The sequence below is a fragment of the Panthera tigris genome, chromosome A3, assembly GCF_018350195.1.
Source record: "Panthera tigris isolate Pti1 chromosome A3, P.tigris_Pti1_mat1.1, whole genome shotgun sequence".
Classification (NCBI taxonomy): Eukaryota; Metazoa; Chordata; class Mammalia; order Carnivora; family Felidae; genus Panthera; species Panthera tigris.
In genome coordinates, this window is record NC_056662.1 from 119,596,638 (window position 1) to 119,611,417 (window position 14,780).

General features: G+C 40.0%; 1 long non-coding RNA gene across 1 annotated transcript; it reads left to right on the plus strand.

Annotated features, from left to right (window-relative positions):
* The first annotated feature begins 266 nt into the window (after nt 1-266).
* Nucleotides 267-12,923, plus strand: LOC122237419. Its single transcript, XR_006215970.1, has 4 exons — nt 267-863; nt 4,620-4,685; nt 8,084-8,177; nt 12,450-12,923. It is a non-coding gene; the product is annotated as an uncharacterized LOC122237419 (long non-coding RNA).
* Nucleotides 12,924-14,780: the final 1,857 nt, after the last annotated feature.

The window sequence follows — 14,780 nt, forward strand, 5'->3', positions numbered from 1 at the left end:
ATGCCATGGACATATCATCCCTGTATATGAATGATATTTGCTGCTCTTGGTCTTAAGTAACCAGAGAGTGAGTGAAGTTTGTGATATTGATTACTGACATGTCAAGGCTTAAAAGTACTGACACCAGCAGAGGAAGAGCCCTAGGACTTCAATGGGGCCACATGCCCTATTGTCTTAGAAGAGAGAAGGTCAGGTAGCAGATTCTCTATTCCACCCATTTCCCCCAAGGTTCTGTTGCCAGCAACCATTTCCCAGGACCAGTTTCTCTATACTAGTCAAGGTTCTTGGTCCAGATAACATAAGCTAACTATGGCTACCTTAAGCAGGAAAGAAATTCACTAGAATAGTATACAGTCAATAGGAAGCCCAAGATCAAAACCCAGCCAGGAACCAAGAGTGACTGGGTATCCAAATACCATCAAGATCATGCCACCAAAATAAGACCACCATCACTGACACCACTACCATTGGCTACTTGCTGTTGCTACTTTTGGTGTCACTGGCAAATAATGCCCATTCCTCTGCATCCGTTCTTTCAACTCCTTCACCACTGCACAAACAAAGAACTCCCACCTTCTGTATCTTCACAGTACTCCACCGATATTCAAAATCCTGTATAGTAGCAGCTGATTCCCTGATTGTAGACCACATGCTAATATCTTTAGTAGAGAACACGGAGATCTGTTTCCCTTGGTTTCCATAGTGGAAGGTGGAGCCTTGTCTCCTACATATCTTGGATCCCCTCACATAGGAAGAGTTTGGATACTAGGTGGTTTCATTCCACTCCCCTCAGAAAAAGTCTACTATGGTCTTTAAACTGAAAACATTTAGAACAAACAGCAACAAGACAATTAAAGCCTAAGGTAGGTGATGTAATTTATTAGAATTAATTATTTTAACAAACAAAACCTCCACGTCTAGATAACTTACTTTCTAAGATGCTAAGAAGTCTTGGAGAAAGGATTGCAAAGTAACTATCAATAAACCTTAAAAATTCATGAGAAACTAGAGAGGAATTGAAATTGGATTGACCTTGTATGAAGGAAAATTGTGGGTTTTGCTAATTACCAGCTTGGTGTTAAATGTTGATAATTAATAGAATCACTTGGTTAAACAGGGTTGCTTGTTGTGAATACCTAGAAAATAATTAAATGAACACTTGGAACCAATATGAATTTATCAAGGACCAGTCATAGTAACCATCTTTATTGCCTTTTTGAATCAATTTGTTAGTCAATTAGTTAATCGGTTTTTGACTATTGATAGGCAAAATGAGAATGTCACAGGTACTGCATGTTAAAACGTGTAAAAAAGAAAAAAAACACGTTAAAAAACATGTAAAAAAGTTAAAAATACCATTCTTTGCTTTTACTATAAAAAGAAACCATGGTTATTATAGAAAAGGTAGATAGAATTTTCTAGTGAAATGAACTCCAACCGTTATCCCTGCTTCAACTAAAAACAAACAAACAAACAAACAAACAAACAAACCTTAGAATTACATTAAGGGAATAAGAAAGAGAAGAACCCACAAGGATAAAAAGATTAGGAGAGGAGATAACAGGACCATTGATGACAACACATTTTTGGAAGATGGAAAATAAGTGAATGCATGGAACTCACTTGGCAGGACAAAGAAAGGGGAAAGCAAGTGCCTACAAAGAAGATGCCAATGAAAACAAGGCAATTTGGACAGCAGAGGTCCAGGAATTCTCAGGAATCAAAGGCACTAAGAACCAGATGTAAAGAGTGGAGCTGAAAACAAGGAGAATTGGATACCATTCCTGTCCATCTACATTTCTGATCATATTTTAGTGAGTTGTTTTAAATATGAACTGAAAGCCAAAGATAATCAGACATTTAAGAAAAGCATCTAAGATGAAAGATAGAGAACAAAACATAAAACAAACAGTAGAAGAAGACTTGCAGAAAATAGAGACAATGCAGGTAATCGAAGAAAACTTTGCATTAGCATCACCAGCAAGGGAAGGGAAGATATTACATCCGTGAAAGGCGACTTGTATTTTACACTGTATTTGTTGTATTTTACACTGTATTTGTTGTATTTTACACTGTATTTGTTGTATTTTACACTGTATTTGGAGAGCCTTGTCCGTTTGCTGTACAGGGCAAGAGGTAGCCAAGTGGCTAGACCTCCCATTAACACAGACACTCTGTTTTTGCTTGTTTGTTTGTTTTATATATTGGAATTTTTAAAATGGTTTAACAAGATTTTAAAGGGCTCTAGAGTTAGAGTTTTTAAATTAATTTTTAAATTAATTTGTTATTGAAGTATACTTGACATACAATGTTACCTTAGTTTCAGGTGTACAACGTAATGATTCCACAACTTGATACATTATGCTATGCTTCCCACAAGTGTAGCTACCGTCTGTCACCATACATAGAGTTTTGATTTAAGCAACAGAAATTAACACTAGGTAGCTTAAACAAAAACGCAATTCATTAGAAGGTTATGCGTAGTTCATCGAACCAAAGGCATAGGTGAAAAGTTAGAATCAGAAAGGGCAGGAGCCAGGGCAGCTCTGGGCTCCCGGCAGCAAGGATTAATATCCAGTTGGATGAGGGCATGGCTGCTATGATGCATCACTTCCAAGTTTTTATTTTTAAAGTGCTAGAAGAGAGAGTCCACTTGTCTAGGTTGGGTCAGGGGTACACCCTCTGGCTAGGAAAGCAAAAGTCACTCTATTATTTATTTTTAGTTTCACTAACAATACACCAGTGGGAAAGGGAACTTTCCCCCTTGGAATGTCAGAGTGATATTATTAGAAGAGGGAATAAAAACTAGGGAGCAAACCCAGCAAATTTCTATAATATCTATGGCTAAAAATAAGTTTGGAAACCATGAATCTGCAGAATTTTAATTTTTTTTGCAATGACAAAGAATAGTCCATTGAAAGTATGTACGAAAATGTATTCAATCAATTACCGCTTATGGGACATTGAGATTGTTTTCTATTTTTTGCTTTTATAAATAGTACCTCAACAAACATCCTTGGACCCCAATTTTTGCAGGCATCTTAATTGAGAAGTGGAATCTAGAATCCTAATGGACAAGATGGATGATTTCTAGGCTGGGTGATTTCATATGAAGAATGCTGCTGGTCCATCGATGTTGAGTTGCAGAGACTTTACTAAAGTTATGTGGATTTTTCCCTTGGATTCTTTCTGTTCAACAACTTTATGGATGATTTATATATACCATTTTAAAATGTACTTAAATTTGCAGATGCCATCAATCTAAGAATGATAACAAATATGATAGAATGTCATCAAACTTCAAAATGATCATTATGAACTGAAATACCATGTCTAAGACAACAAAATGAAAACTCACAAGAACAAATGCAAAAGTTCTGCATTAAAAAAAATCAATTAATTGTTAAGAGACAGGAAGAGTGAGTGCTATTTGGACAGAAATTCACACAAAAAGGTCTGAAGGTTTTATTAATTTTTTTTAAGTTTATTTATTTTTGAAAGAGAGACAGCATGAGCAGGGGAGGGGCAGAGATGAAGGAGACACAGAATCAGAAGCAGGCTCCAGGCTCAGAGCCGTCAGCACAGAGCCTGACGTGGGGCTCGAACTCACGAACTGCAAGATCGTGACTTGAGCCAAAGTTGGATGCTTAACCGACTAAGCCACCCAGGTGCCCCATAGTAAATGCAAGGTCAATATGGCTCAACAGTATGATTTGGCTACTAAAACCAAAACCGAAACCAGTGTGATCTTACAGTGCATTAAAATAAGTAAAATATCTAAAACTTGGGTGTTGCTAGCCTCCTGCACCTTTTACTCTAGTCAGACTAGAGTGGTTGGGCTTAATTTTGACTGGTTACACTTTTAAAAAAAGATGGTAATGAACTGGAGTGTGTTGAGAGAAAGGCATCTAGTAGCTATAATGATAATTTACTGAGTGCTTACGTGTGCCAAGCACCATGCTAAAAACATTTTTAAAAAACTTATTATGAAGTGGGTATGATTTTACAGATGGGGAAATCGAGTCACGGGATGCTCAATAACTTGCTCAAGGTCACACAATAAGTGAGAAATTGGAGGCTGGAACGCTGGAGTCTAACCCTGAAGGCTGCTGACAGCCACCACACATGGAAGACCCCGCAACATAGCGGGATTTGAAGAACTTCAAGTAGATTGTCTGCCAGGAAACATCTCACTGGCTAGCTGGATCGCACAAATAAGCCAGTTATGCACTTGGCCTTTAAATCCAGAGGTCTGAATATTTTGAAAATTGAAAGTCAGCTAAGAAAAGATTTTGATAAAAGGGAGAATTGTTTAGGGGTGCCAAACAGTGGAATTCATTCATTCAACAACTAGTTGAGTGCTACAACGTACTTGGCAATGAGCTCGGCCTGCTAATATAATGATGAAAAAGATGAATGTTTCCTTGCCCTGGCAGAGTTCACGTTCAATGGAGGGTTGGAAATACGGTTGACCCTTGAACAGCACGGGTTTGAACTGTGTGGATCCACTTATATGCAGATATTTTTCAATAAATACAGTACAGGGCTGTAAATGTCTTTTCCTTATGATTTTAATAACATTTTCTTTTCTCTGGCTTTACTTTATTGCATGAATACAGAATACATCTAACATACGAAACATGTTAATCAAATGTTGATGTTACCAGTAAGGCTTCTGGAAAACGGTAAGCCATTTGTAGTTAAGTTTGGGGGAGTCAAAAGTTACATGTGGATTTTCTACTGTGCAGTGGTCAGTGCCCCCAACCCTTGTGTTGTTCACAGGGCAGCTATAATGAAATCAGTGATAGTAACAAGTGTAGTCAGTAAATAAGGAAAGAGGGAGCAATATGGAATCATATGGTAAGAGCCCTTCCCCAGTCTAGAGGGGTAGCAGTTGGGGGGAGGGTGCATTTTCTTGGGAAGTGAAGGCCAGGTTGAAATTTGATGAGTGAGCCTGACTTTGCCTACAGTAGGAGATGGAGAGAAGGAAGAGAGTTTTCTGAGCAAAGTTCAGATAATTCCAGTAAGACATGATGACGGCTTAGGTATGGGCTGTGGGTTGAAGGGTGGATGGATTTTCCAGAGAATGGCGCACATACTATTGATCAGCACCCGAGATTTTTTAGGCACTTCCCTGATATTTATCCTTTAATATATAATATATATAATAATTATGTGTTTGTTTTAATATATATAAGAAATTTATATATAACTAGCATATCAAACCTGATTTCCCAGATAATATTATATTAGATGAAGCTAGATACTTAAATTTTAAAAAGAACGTCAGTGATAAATATTAGGCAAATAATGGTACTCGTGGCATTGTACTCAGAGAGCTGTTTATTGGTGGGGAACAGGGTTGCAAAATTGCTGGTGTGCCATATTGCCCTGGGTCAGCCCTCCCAAGAACAGCCCTGTCCTGCCCTTCCCTTTACCCACTCTGGACCCTTTCTTTACACAGTGTTTGCCCTGAGTCTTATCCTCCTTTGTCTTATTCTTGGAATTTCTCTCTCTGCCCATGTGTGAACAGCTCTCTCTAACCATGTCCTCAATATAGGCATTCCCTGACTTCTGATGGTTCAACTTATAAATTTCCGACTTTCTGATGGTGCAAAAGCAATGTACATTCAGTAGGAATCATACTTTGAATTTTGAATTTGGATCTTTTCCCTGGACTGCGATATGTGGACGACCCTCTCTTGTGAGACTGGGAGGTGGCAGCGCGCACAGCACCCAGTCACGTGATCCAAGGGTAAACAGCTAACACAATGACAACCCATCTGCACCCATACATTATGTTCTTTGTTTTCAGTGCAGTCTCCGATAAATTACGTGAGATAGTCAACACTTTATATGTTTATTTATTTTAATGTTTATTTATTTGAGAGAGAGAGAGAGACAGAGTGTGAGTGGGGGAGGAGCAGAGTGGGAGGGAGACACAGAATCCGAAGCAGGCTCCAGGCTCTGAGCTGTCAGCACAGAGTCCCATGCAGGGCTTGAACCCGCAAACTGTGAGATCATGACCTGAGCCAAAGTGAGGCACTCAACTGACTGAGTCACCCAGCTGCCCCAAGATACTCAACACTTTAGTATAAAACAGGCCTTGTGGTAGATGATTTGGCTCAACTCTAGGCTAATGGAAGTGTTCTGAGCACGTGGAAAGTGGGTGAGGCTGAGCTGCGATGATGTTCTGCAGGTCAAGAGTACGAAATACATTTTTATCTTATGGTATTTTCAACCTATGAGGGATTTCTCAAGATTTAACCCCACTGTAAGTCAAGGAATATCATACTGGCTTTTGCAGTTCCCTAATTCAGGCTGTTGATATGCCTTTCAGAGCTCTTAATAGGACTTTTTCAAACAAACATATATCCTCTTATCTTAAAGTTTTAGAATAAGCCTTCTTTGAAATACAGTGGTAGACAATTGGTATACTCCTCTCCCCCTTTCGCACTCCCATTCGCAAACCATCATGTTCCCCAGCCTCTCCGGCATCTCGTGGATTCTCACCCCAGGTCATATCATTTACACCTCAGCAGAATCAGAGAGGCGAGCTTAGTTCCGGTGTGATGACCCACTGTGGTCAAAGTGCCCAGAGCCGCGCAGAATGACTGCGTCTGTGGATATGGCTCAGCAGCCATGTGAGCACCTCTCACTTCATAGCTGCTGTGGCCAAGCGTGCATCCAAACATCACGGCTCCCTGGGCACGAGGCGCTGCCACGCAGGTATAATGCACAACAGAGAATAGAGGCAGGCAACACGCACATAGTGTGTTCTGCCTGAAATAGCCATAAAGATCATCTTCTGTGTGGAGCTGGGATCTGTCTCACACCTCTAGCCCCAAGCCAAGGAAGTGTGCAGTGCCTGGTTCGGGCCCAGGATAAGGGAAGGGAGACAGCTGTGTTATCACAGTGACCTGGAGCAAGCATGTCAGAGCCAAAACAAACACACCATCCTCTTCATCTCCCCCTGGGACCCACAGGCAACTCTGGGAATAATAAGTTCTGGTCCCTAACTACATGGTTTAAGGGACAGTCAGAGGTTTGATTCTGAGATATCACGATCATCTGGAACAAATAGTGAAGTGGAAAAAGTAGAGTGCTGATAGTAATGTCCCTGGGGACGGACAGCCCAGCTCTCAGGCACGTTCCACATGGAGGAGGCCGTGTTCCTAGGATGTCCCAGACCCCACTTCAACCTTGAGCCAATGCTGGTTTCTCTTCTTGCTCTGAGACCAGAGGATTCAGGTGTTAGGAATCGCAGGTCTCCAAGGGCAAGGGAAGTCATTGGAAACGAATCTGTAAGCAAATCCTGTTACAGTTTCTTCTTAACATCTATTCATGCATCAAATTAAATAATGTAACTGAACAAAGTTTAAAAAAGAAAGACCACAGAATGTAAAAACGATTTACGACAAATATAACTTGTGGGAGCTTAGATTCCTAAAAAATCTAGATCTAATAACAATTTTTATGGCTAATCTTTAGCTTCTCTGTGGCAACTGGTCAGAGTATAGAAGGATGAGAATAGACAATTTCATAAACAGGAAAATATAAACTATGGCCTATACCACCAATAGGAATTAGATAAATACAAATCAGACATCTTAGAGGTTCTATTATACTTGCAAGCCTAGAAAAAATGAAATAATAAAAGTCAACATCAATGAGACAAGAATCTAAAAGGAAAAAAAACCATTTGCACAATGATGCATTCATAGCACTACTGATGATACTTAAAATAATTTAGAAATGACCCTAAAGATGTCACAATAAAGATAATTGAGTAAACTGTGGCATAATCAATAAAATGGAATATTATATAGCCATTAAAATAATAAGCATGATGGTCATAGAAATGTATATATTTGGAAAGTTGCAGGATTACAGGGAGTGTGTAGGAAACAATGCCAGGTCAATGTACATATTCTATAAGAGTCAGAAGTGATTTCAGAGAGATGCACTTGTTTATGGAATTTCCTTTTTTGTGACGTACATAATGACAATTTCTGCATTTATAGACAAATAGCATATAAAAGAGGGGGTATAGAATAATTTCTTATTTTTCCTTGTTTCCCAGGGAAGCCATGAAGACAAATTAAGTGGTTTGAACTTCTTGACTCAAAATATTAAGTGCTTGGCTGTTGAATGGTTCAGGTTCTTCCTTGGAAATAGTAAGCAATATCCATCTGTCAACTGTTAGAATGTTTTAAAATTAATTTAATGACATTAGAAAGTGCTCATGATTAGTGATTTTTTTAAAGGTTTTACTTTAAAAAAAGAGAGTACAAGTGGGGGAGAGGGGAAAAGGGAGAGAGGGAGAGAATCCCAAGCAGGCTCTACACTCAGTGCACAACCCGACATGGGGCTCAATCCCACGACATTAGGATCATGACCTGAGCTGAAATCAAGAGTAGGATGTTCAACCAACTGAGCCACCCAGGTGCCCCAGTGCTGGTTTTTTTTTTTTTTAAAGTTCTAGAATGCATCCCCCCTCAATGTCTTTCCCACTCCTCTCTCTCTCTCTCTCTCACACACACACACACACAATCACACACACACACAATACATTAAAATTAAACTTTATTATTTAGCATTAGTAAGAAAAGAAGAGAAGAAATCTCCCAAGTACTTATTGTATGTGTCCCCACACCTATCCCTATCCTATTTAATTCATTTCCTTATTCCCTTCAGCTGGTTGTCCCTGACTACTCACTCACTATACACACATCCCCTACAAATCCCACCACTGTTATCCAGAAGTGGTTATATGGGTCTACCATTAATCATAAACTGAGTATCATAAACTGAGAAATTCTTTTTTTTCTCCTTGTCCTTTCTCTATCCTGGTATTCCCTGGTATTGCATTGATGATGTAACAGGCCAGCCTTATATCAGAACAAGAAGAAAGCATCCAAGAGTTGTCAAATCACTTGGAAAATATCTTATATGAAAACAGTTGAATCTTTTTATTATACACAGAGATACAAATAAGGATAAAGAAACATTTAAATGTTTCATTTATTTCATTCTTGAGTATACAATATGTTTCATTATAATAAGGATCCAAAATGATCTCCCATGCTTGTAAAATTCTGAAAAAGAAATCTGTCCCATTTGCTCACAGGAAAGTGCCCAAGATATGTTAAGTTTGAAAAAATCAGGGATGCCTGGGTGGTTCAGTCAGTTGAGCATCCAACTCTTGGTTTTGGCTCAGGTCATGAGCCATTTTAGATTTACAGCAAAGTTAAGTGGAAGGTACAGAGAGTTCCCATAGATCCCTTCCCCCCGCCCTCCACAAAGGCTCAGGTTGTGAGTTCAAGCTCCGCACTGAGCTCTGTGCTAAACAGTGTGGAGCCTGCTTGGGATTCTATCTCTCTGTTTCTCTCTGCCCCTCCTCTGCTCATTCTCTCTCTCTCTCTCAAAATAAATAAAACTTTTAAATAATCAAAATAATTAAAATGAAAATAAATAAAAACTTTAAAAATAAAAAAAATTATGTATACAATTCAGTTAAAACTAAGAATACAAAAATATGTATATAAGAGATCAGCTATGCAACACACGTATATAAACCCACTCCTATCCATTCAGAAAACAATTAATAGTACTATCAGTGAAATGATGTAATTGTGGACAATTTAAATATTCTTCTACATAGTTTCCCAAATTTTCTGCATTTTCTATCATAAGTGTGTATTAGCTTTGTAACAAAGACAAAATCAGAAGAGCTGTCAATAGAAAGCCATACCCAGGAGTCTGGGAAGGAGTCCTGCTGTGAAGTCAGGGGGCAGATGGGGTCAGGAGCTGGCAGCTATGAAAGCTTTACTTCAGGACCAGTATTCAGCGAGAACCTCATCTAGCCAAGGGCAGGCTCTCAAAGGAGGGTGGCCAAAAGGGTTGGAGAAATAAATCAAGCCTGAAAGAATGAAATGGCAGGCATGACAAAATTTCACCAATGCTTAGCTCAGATGGCTCTGAGTAACATCAATAAGGAAGGATAAGTACAACTATGTACTTGCAGAAGCTTAAAGAGGACCTCGGAGGATGTCTGGTCCAATCTTCTCCTTGTCAGGAAGAGCCCCAGAAGAGCTACACTCATCCACACATAGCTGCTTAGTGGTAGAGCTGGGATTAGAACCCAGGATCCCGATGCCTAGTCACTGCCCTCCGCTTCCCCGTGGGGTAAGTTAAGTGTTGCTGTTATTGTGGTGCTGCCACTGTTTGCATTATGACAGTACCTCATTAAGCCTATTGTAGACTCTGGGTGAGAACGATGTGTCAATGTACGTTCATGGGTTGCAATACATGTCCCACTCCTATGGGGAATGTGATGGTGGGGGAGGCTTTGTGGAGGGCGGGGAGAGGAGATCTATGGGAACTGTCTGTACTTTCCACTTAACTTTGCTGTAAACCTAAAATGGCTCTTAAAAAAAGTAAAATCTGTTTTAAAACTTAAAAAAAAAAAAAAAAAAAAAAAGACAGTACCTCATTAAACCTTTAGCCAGGGCTGGGACTCCTGACCAGGCCTACTCCCATAACTTCACTCCAAGTGAATCCCCTACCATTATTCCAGATTGGAACTGATTCCTGGGAGTTCTGTGTTTCTCTGGACTCCAACCTTCCTCCCCAAACCTGCCGTCATTGTCTTGGATCAAGCCCTCGTTAGGTCTTCTTCTTCTCCTTTTTATTCTTTCTCATAGTGTTTAAACCTACAAAAGCCTCGAAAGAATAGTGTAAGAACTCATATATTCTCCACCTAAACATAAATTATTAACATTTTGCCATATTGCACTCTCTCTCTCTCTCACACACACACATGACATAGATATGAAAGAGCACCCATACATATCACACATATATCATATATGCCTAAACATTCATATATAACACATATGTACATATATATATACATCACACATTTTATGGAGCCACTTGAAAGTAGATTGAAAATATCAAGACACTTCACTCTTCAATTCTCCAGATCAACTAAGAATAAAGATATTCTATGTAGGAATGACGTCATTATCACACTAAGAAAACTAATATCTAATATTTGGTTCATACTCAAATTTCCCCAATTGTCCCCAAAATGTTTTTTATGGGTGTTTCAAGGTTTTTATCAAAGATCTCATTAAGGATTCCATATGTACGTGGTTGTTGGGTCTCCATAACCTCCTTCAACTTAGAATATTCCCCTCACGTTTTGTATTTCTGTTTTCTATATGCCACATTTTTTAAGAGTTCCAACCATTTTTCTTAGACAATCTTCCACATTCTGGATTTGTCTGTTTTTCATGATTAAATTCAGATTAAATATCTTTGGAAAGAATACTGGATAAGAGGTGTTATGTGTCTTCCTGCATCACAACAGAAGGCAAGAACACTGAATTGTTTCCTTGTGCTAAGTTTGACCTCGAGGTTCATGTGATGGCCACTAGATCTTTCCATTGGAAAGATCTATCTTTCCATTGGAAACATGCTATCCTAGCATCTGTGGATAATCATAGTCCTTGCCTGAACTGGGATCGCAAAATAGTGATTTTGCCACTTCTCCTATTTTATTAGCTGGCATTCTCGGTAAAGAAGTCTTCTTCATATCTTGTGTGTCTCCCATGGCAGTGTTCTGACTGCTCCTCCTGCCTCCAGTCTGGCTCACTTCACTCCATCTGCTGCCAGGAGCAACATACGCTCAATTGCAAATCTGGACACATCCCTGCCCTGTTTAGAATCCTTCAGGGGTAAACTCCATTCTGTGAGCTTGGCGTGGAGCTCTGTGATCTGGCTTTCTTCAGCTTTTCTCTCCCTGCACCCCTCCTGTGCTCCATTCGAATTATCTATACTTCTTCAAACATAGTACCCTGTTTCATGCCCCTGAACCCCTGCACCACGAGCCCCTCTGCCTGCAAGACTCTTCCACACCCCCCAACATCATCTGACCCCCACCTGTTTTTCAAGCTTTGGCTCATGCATCAGCTCCTCTGACCCTAGAGTTAAATAGGTGCCTTTTGAGGGCTCTGATGGCACCTGTGTCCCTGTCTATCATTGCTCTTGTGGCCCCGCATGGAAAATTTTACTGGTTTGCTTGTCTTGCCTACCTGATTGTAAGGTCCTTGTGAGAAGAGCCTTTGCATGACAGAAATCTAGCATGATGTCTGGTATTAAGTAAGCACTCAGAAAATGTTTTCTAATGAAGTAATTCGTGTTTCCTCAAATTATTAAATAAGGAACGTGATAAGCTTCACAACAAACTAGATTATATGCTATTTAAGGACAAAAAGCATATCTTCTAAATCTTTGTATTGTTCACATCTCCCACCCTATTCCCTGCTAATTTGAATTAGGATTTTGCAAGTAGGTTGACACTTATAAAAGTGTATTGATACATTACTTTTACCTGTCCAGTTTATGCTTCTTTTGAGAATTTTTCCTCCTCTACCCAACAGGATGGCCAGTCTCTTGCCTGGTCTTCCCACACATGGTGAGCTCATAAGGTGAGCTAACCATTAAAGGACTTCCTTCTCCTGATTGCAATGATTGGTTCTCTTGGTCCAAGCCAAGTCTATCAGAGTCATCCTTGGGACTTTTGAAGGAGCTAGCAAGGAAGACACGAAGGAAAAATAATGTAATAGCTATTGCTTCCAGAGGCCATCTTTGCTGCCAGGTGGGGAGAGCCTACCTGGCTAGGAAGCTAACTCCAAGGCAAACAAGTCAACGACGGGAAGACAAAACTAATGACATTATTTAAACCTCAAAACCCAGTCTGATCTGAAGAATTATATTTAGGACTTCCTGGTACATGAATCAACAAATCTCTTCTTTTTGTCTTTTAAGTTGACAAAATCATGACAAATATACAAGAGCTGATTCCACGACATCCCACATTTGGTCAAGCAGGTAAACTGAAATAAAGAATGAGAATCTAGCATCCATTTAATCCTTTCTTGATTTGGGGGAGATTATGTAGAGATACTGTATTAATGAGGCTTCTCCAGAGAAACAAACAAACAAACAAAACTCAAAAGGATAGACAGTTATAGTTATATAGTTATCTATGAAAGGAGATTTATTATAGGAATTGGCTCATGAGAAGTCCCATGATCTACTGTATGCTACAGAACCTGGACAGCCAGTGGTGTAAGTCAGTCCTAGTTGAAAGAAAGATCTGTGAACTATAGGAGCTAATGGTGTAAATCTGAGTCCAAAGGCCAATTAGAGAATCAGGGGTCAATGGCATTAAGAACCAGGAGTGTGGATGTGGAAAAGCAGGAAAAAATAGATGTCTCAGCTCAAGCAAAGACAGTAAATCACCCTTGCTCTGCTTTTATGTCCTATTAGGGCCCTCGATGGATTGGATGATGCCTATCTACATTGGGGAGGGCAGATCTTTACTCAGTCCACCAATTCAAATGCTAATCTCTTTCAGAAACACCCTCGCAGATGTACCCAGAAAAAATAGTTTACCAGCTCTCTGGGCATCCTTTAGCCCAGTCACACTGACACATAAAGTTAACTACCACAAATCTCTGGATCAGCACCATTTCTATAGCCGATGACAACCAGGAAGAAAGCTTTTATCTAGGCTGCTTCTCACCTGCCTCAGAAGAATTTGAGATGTATTGGGGAGCCTCATTCTCATGTTCCTGTCCTCTAAGTCACTTCCAAGAAAAGCAAAACAGACCAAGAAAACATGTCACAAATAGTAAAGGTTGGCCTGTATCTTCATATTTTCTGCTCCAGATTATTGAATTCTTCCTCGTCATAATTGGTGCATTGCATCAATTTGCTTTTGAGGTCAACAGCAATCTATTCTGCTTCTGGAAGCTCTTGATTTCTGAGGGATTTAAGGAGTCCAGGGTAAAGGGGCAGGGATCAGGGTTACCCCTGGACACAGAGCTGTTGACATCCACTCAAGGACCTGTTGAGTTAAAAATGTCAAATGCATTTGAGGAAACCATCACTGGGGATATTTTCTAGCTTCCACCTTACATTTCTGGAAAATTCCTCAGTGAGGCAGGAGAGGAGGTAAGAGAGGCAAGGCTTCTAGAAAGTGGCCTGCAGAGCTTGTTGACTACAAAGGGGGAAAGAGGAGAGTCTTGGTTTGAAGAAGACCCCCTCACATCAGCCCGAATGGGTATCCTGTGCAGTTATTTTACTGAGTAAGAGAAATAGCCAAGTTCTTTAAGAAGAGCATTTACATGACTTTAATTTGAATTAGCTTAATTAGATGTTTTTCTCCTAACTACTGGCTAAGATAAACCACCTCAAGGGACCAGAGTTGTGATGAAGTGTGGAAGAGGAGAAAAGGAGAAGTCAGTGTGCATGGCTGCCCCAGGAGGTCTGGCTGGGGCATTTCTGGATAGAGCAGTATGGGGAACATAATCCCCTGGACAGAAGCAAATTGGGAGGAAAGAACAATGTAAAGACAAAGGCACAGGGAAAAAAAATGAGGACACCCAACAATAAACTACAATTTCTCTGCAATTTCACTTAAGAATAGAGCTGCTGGGCTACCCCATATTTTGCAGGGGTGAAAAATGGCAAAAGAGTCCATGATGCTATGTCCCTGAGTTTGGTATGGCAGAAAGGGAGATGGCCGTCCCCACCTTCATCCCCTAAGAATCTATTCCAATCATGGACTTTAGTTTTTCTGACCATTGCTACTAAATTTCATGCTGGGGCAAGAGGCAGAAACCTGGCTTGGAACAAGAAAGGTGGATGGAGAGGAGCAGGGCTTATGTCTTCACACCTGCTGCTGTGATCCCCCAGCAATGGGG